We start from the raw sequence: 6,319 nt of genomic DNA on the forward strand, positions 1-6,319 counted from the left end.
GAGGATATCAATTTATTTACACGATAACATGCATCGTAAAATGTCTACTAAAAAACACGTGTGCTGACTCGTCCGATTGTATTCGGTTACGGAAAAAGCATGCGCAAATAATAATGTAAAAACATTGGTATAAAGTTCTCGAACGATCACGATCGGATTGGAAATTTATGATTGGACACAGATTTTAAAATCGGCCGATTTCGCGATCGCTCTTGCGCACTGATACATATAATTACGTAATCGTAACTAACCGATAATTTTTTCGGCCGATTAAATATCGTTCATGCGTGCCTAGCCTAACTAGTTCCTCGGTCCAGACGAACGAATAGGCTGCAGAGTAAATGTGGCCAAAATTTTCCGGTTATATCCGGCCCTCTCTCCTCCGTAAAGTTTGCAGCACTTGCATGAGATGATAATTTTCTGTATCTAAGAACATTTTCAGGTCGAACACGTACACATAAATCATTACTAAAAATATGCAACGATTTTGCAACCCATTCGTTTGCGGCAGACAAAAGGTTTGTCGAAATCTCGATTTTACCACGTAGAAGAAAAATGTCGGGCCGTGCAAAAGAATATTATGAAAAGTAAATATTAATAATAACATATTCCAAGTGTAATCGAGCGTAAAACGAAATGCGTTTTGCTCGTAATACGCAGTCTTATAAAAATCAGAGTCTCGTCCGCCGACGGCAATTGTATAATATAAGAACCGTGTATATAGGTTCACCGGATGGAGAGAATAAGGGTTCGAATAAAAAGATTTTTGGCGCAAGAGAAGGTAAAAACGATAACAGAAAGAAAAAAACAACCGAGAACCGAAAGGTTAATTAAACTATAGGCTGCACGGAAAAAGAAAAAAACGGATTATTTCTTCATGCCAACCTTTCTCACAAATAATTTAATAACATACCACGTCCGTATAATTTCCCCGACATCCTCGTCTGGTATATTATATAATAAGCTTTGCGGTGCGTGATTGCTAGCATCGTCATTATTTGTTTTTATTATATAATATTTACAATTATCCAATTGACAATTTATCCCCTAAATAATTCTTACTAAGATTTAAATAATGATTATCGCGAACTATCTGTACTTGACTTTTTTTCATACTCAACCGGTAACATAAGTTAACTGAACTGATCTTGTGAATAACTGAAATCTAGAATATCTGTAGCATGTACCGGAATGGACGACTAGTGTAATTACGTAGTACTTATTATTTTATATTTTACAAATTAACAAAAATATTATCTTGTTCGTGCTGGAGTCGAATTGAACATTGGAACGTCTGAAATATTTGACATTGATTGTTGGATTATTTTGAGTAAAATATATTATGAACATAAAAACGCACAATTATTAAAAAATAATATGAAATTTTAGTTTAATAAATATCACATTACAAAGTTATATAAAATATAAACAACATGAATTTAGTAAAAAATATAATAAAATAAATATTTATTACAATTATTATTTATTTTATTTATATCATATAACTCATATAACTATTAATATTAAAATATGAAATAATCATAACAAAATAAAAAAAATTTACTTATGAATGCCAATGAATAAGAACAGAACTGTTATTAGTTTTCCGTAACAAAAATCGAATTAGCCACTGGAGGACTGAAATAATAGTGGACTGCAATTCGATAAATTACCAGAAAAATGTCATGCTTTAATATTTAAATAACGGCTTGTTGTCATCAGACTATCGTAATAAAAACTAATAAAAACACGTTCATTATTTTTTTGTGGGCAGTCAAAACATATTAAGTCATATTTGCAATTTTATTACATCTAGATAAGATAAAATTAATTATTCGTAGGTCCAGACCGATTACAGAAAACATGTTTTTACACATAGACGTAAAAACGAGACATTTATGAAACTATAATATGCTTCTTTAATATATAATAATTGATATTCTATTGAATACATTATTATCCTGTTTGAAAAATCACATTTAAGTATTTAATCGCATCGAGTCTTATCGACACATATTGGTATTTAATAATAATATTTTGTACAACACGAATCATTATATTTGTTATTTAAAAAAAGAAAACAATTGTGGTATTCCTTATCTTTAAGTATTGGTTTTTGTGTCAGATTAACTATCATAAAAAATGTGTACAAACATATAATATGTGTCGAAAACAAAGTAAAACAAAAAATAAAAATGGTTCAATAAGATCGTTTCAAGTCCAACCGTATCGAAGAACAGAAACATGGTCGAATCGAAATCGTGTGACACGATGTAATAACATCATGAGTTTTATCGCGCGCGAATAAATAATAATAATGGTAGAAAAAGAAATAAATACTAATAACAATGGAAAATCGTTTGTTGAAACGCAACAGGAGCTAATCGCGACCGACACGAATTTTTTAAACCGGAAAAATCACGATAACATCTAGTATTAGTAAAAGCGGCGATTATTTCGGTTAACCTGTGGTCCTGTTGTCCTGGTGGCGTCCTATCGTCCTTCTATCGAACGCGCGCGCGACAGCGTATACATGAGCGTCACCCGTTACCGCACAAACGCGCGAAAAACTCACGGGACAAAACCGTACACATATTTCAAATTCCCATTACCGCACACGTATATTTTGAACGACTGTCATCGCTTATCGACAATATGGATTACCTTGTTTACCGGTAAATTCGGTTTCCGACGATTTTTATGAAATTTTATCTGGAGATCCAAAACATCAAAAATCCACGGCATTTTCTAATCATGTAATTGAAAATCATACCGACACTGAACAACATCCTCCTTCGATGGTGGCTTGAAGAACCTAACGGTACAAAAAGAACGACCAACGGTGCTGGATCGACTAATTTCGGTATGAATTTTATACGGCACATCCATCTGTTTTCCAAGTTATACGTATAAAAAAAAAAACTGTCTATCGAAACATTGGTAGTAAATATTTTATATTTTTTATATCGATGTTTTAATAGAACAACAAGTTAAGCGCAAAATGCGAAGGTTTAAGAATGGTACTGAAGCAATACAGCGGAAATGTGATCGAGAAAGAGAAGCCAATCTGGTACCATATCAGTACTGGCTTTTGTTAACAAATTGACCACGATGGAATATATATTAGATAAAACGAGTTGAAATTTTAAACCAACACATAAAATATATTGAATGTATGAAATCTTTTAATTATTCTATATTCATATTTAAATTTTCATATCGTACTATTTTTGCGTGACGAAAAACGCCGGTGCACACGTGCACACACGTACAACGGTGGTAGGCGCAACGACGGATGCGGACCGCTACCGTGTGTTACCCCGCGGCCGGTCGAGAGCGACGAGTTTACGCGACTTGTCGCCCATTATTCAATCGTTGCCCGCCGGTACTTGGCCGACGGGAGGGTGGACCGTTGTGGCTAGGCGCGACACCGCGACGAGCACTCTGTCCGATTTGTAGTGCACGTCTCCTCGGCGGTCGCGGTGCAGTGCGGTGCAAGCGGCAGGAGAAGGAAAATAAATGAAGAGAAGAGAAAGAAAGAAAGAAAAAAAAAGGAACCCGGTAATTATTTAACAGGGCCCGTATAATACCAGATAGAAATGAACTGCGCAGTTCTCTCCGGTATAAACGACTCCGACGACGGCATAAATCTTATTTTCCATTACGTGGAGGACCTGTTTTGTCCTCGCTCTCCCTCGTTCTCTCTCCTCCCTCCGCTTCTCCTCTTCGACCCGTCACCGCGCGCGTACGTACCTGTACGAGAGAACCCTTATATTATAATGTCGTGTACACCACCACCACGTACCACATACGTATAATTTACGTATTATAATCGTATTATACGCGCGCTCGCGTATACGTATTCGTGCGATCGATAATATTCTTTAGGACCGGCGTCTAATCGATTCACGCCCTGCCTCTCGTACCAGGACTCCTAAAAAAAAAAAAAAACTAAAAAAAAAAAACCGACTACTGCGCACAACCACTACACGCACCGCGGACCGGTTTCGAGTTGCGCCCGTCTCGCCAGGAGAGTCGCGCTGGGTCGTGTCTGGGACTGGTAATGTATTGTGTAATACGTTATCTTTCACACGCAGCAGACTCGGACCGCGCGTACATGATGCAATACGTGCGCAGAGCGTACGGAGAATCGGTCTGCTCCGAGCCATTACGATTGGTGATGGGAATAATCGAATTATTTCAACAATCGAAAAAGAGAATTATCGAACAACCGAATGATCAGCAGTCGAAAACAAAACAATCGATTGATTAGTTAAAGAAAATCAAAATAATCGAATAATCAGACGATTAACGATTTAACTGCTTGAACCGGTTGTATAAATAATCAAATGATTATCTGTAAGCGTGAAAGTGCAATGCATTTTCAATCCGATCATTTTTTATACGTATTAAACCGATTAGTGCGGCGATTATCGGTACCGGGAATGATACCAATGATTAAAATTAAAATAAATAATAATGCAATTCTGATTGGGGGGGGGGGGGACAGTGGACTTCTTAATTTAGTACCCAATTGGCAACGAGTAAAACACGCAATTTTTTCGAACAATTCAATTGATTTGCTTTTGATAAATATGTCCGGTTAGCCAAGCGTTATTTGAATTATTAAAATCATTCAATTATTTTGACAATCAAAGAATAATAATCGAATCGTTCAATTATTCCATTGAATTATTCGCATCGCTAATTACGATGTACACCTAAATCGAACGTCCGGACGGTGGTCCGACTCGCCGACCAGTGCACACGCAGACCCGGAAGAGTCGTCAAAGTCGTCGTTCGTTGGGCGAGGTGGTGGTGCCGCGTCCCTTTGTTCGGATGACGAAGATCTCTGTAAATCACACAAACGCTGTTGTTGCCGTGGCGTAACAATGTATGCCGGATGCGCGACCGTCACCGACTCTTGAGTACAGGACCAAAGGGGAATGTTGATCAAAGGACTACAAATTGTTCTACGACCGTTGGCCAACGGATAGAACCGTTTCGTCAGTTAACTATGACTGTACTGCGGTACACAGATATACAGATAACACTTCCATTGATATTTAACACAAATTATTAGATCCTAATAAAAAATACACATATCGGTGCGCACGAGCGTGAACTACGACTGGCGAGTCGTGTGCACCGGCGAAAAGCCGCTAGTATTACGGACGTTAATAAAGACACGACGTTCGGCTCGGAGGAGTTTCGTGTACGTCCACATTGAACTACCGAGTCGATGACTGAAATCGTTGTAACGACAAATGCATGTTCAGTGCACGGAAACGATTGGACGCGCAACATTCGATAATATTTGTTTGATATGCAGAACTCCTCCGGACTCCATATGGAAATCGATACTATTAATGAACATTGCAAATTTCCAAGACGACGACGATTTATAAACGATTGCGAAAACGACAAGCGAAAATGTTTATGAAACGTTATTGGAAATGTTATAATTGAAAACCGATATCGTAGTACGCGATGTAATTAAAAAATGGATCTAGAATACGCTTGAATTGATCTCATGTAATTTATTATACGACAACCATAATTGTACGACTCCCACCACGGTCGTAAATTAAAAAAAAAATCCAAAGTTCAAAAAACTACTAGCAGGAGATAAAAGATTTTATCTCCATACGTACCTACCAATAATTTATACAATAAAAATATATAAAAAAATTAATCTATTTAAATTTTACTTTTAAACCATATAAAAATACGAATACAAATGACCAATAACTATTTTAAATAAAAACGATTTTATTTACTTTCGCTAATTGTCTGACAATGTGATTAAATCTCCATAGAATAACGTCGATCGATTCTTTAAATATATACTAAATGTCTCATAAGGATTTTCTAATGATACCGATTGTTTAAAAAAGACCCTTTTTTAAAATATCGAAATTTTGGTTTTTATTTAATTGACATAATTGAATTTAATTGACATTTAATTGAATAACCCAATGAAACTTATAAGAAAAACATAGTACGAGTATAACAATTTCAACATCATTATACATTTTTGAGCAATATTTTTAATATAAAAACGAGAGCGTAAAATTATTACTAATCGTAAAAATACTATTTATGTATCAACGCTAATATCCCCACAGATTTACGACCACTACCCACACACCACATAATTATAATTATGAAATGTGGATGAATTTATTAAGTTAATTACGGTTAGAGAATTGAATAAAAGTGTTTATAACTCCGTGATGTTAAAAATACGTGTATTTATTACACGATAAACTATAAATTATGAGTATGTGATCATAATCACATTCATTGAATATATTTT

General features: G+C 35.7%; 1 long non-coding RNA gene across 1 annotated transcript; it reads right to left on the reverse strand.

Moving 5' to 3' along the window:
- Nucleotides 1–2,095: 2,095 nt before the first annotated feature.
- On the reverse strand, nt 2,096–4,077 carry LOC112689888. The gene is made up of 3 exons (XR_003149154.1): nt 3,996–4,077; nt 3,813–3,934; nt 2,096–3,753 (listed from the first exon to the last, which is right to left on the reverse strand). It is a non-coding gene; the product is annotated as an uncharacterized LOC112689888 (long non-coding RNA).
- Between the last annotated feature and the right edge of the window lie 2,242 nt (nt 4,078–6,319).

Source organism: Sipha flava, unplaced genomic scaffold (genome assembly GCF_003268045.1).
Source record: "Sipha flava isolate LNK unplaced genomic scaffold, YSA_version1 47_pilon_pilon, whole genome shotgun sequence".
Lineage (NCBI taxonomy): Eukaryota > Metazoa > Arthropoda > Insecta > Hemiptera > Aphididae > Sipha > Sipha flava.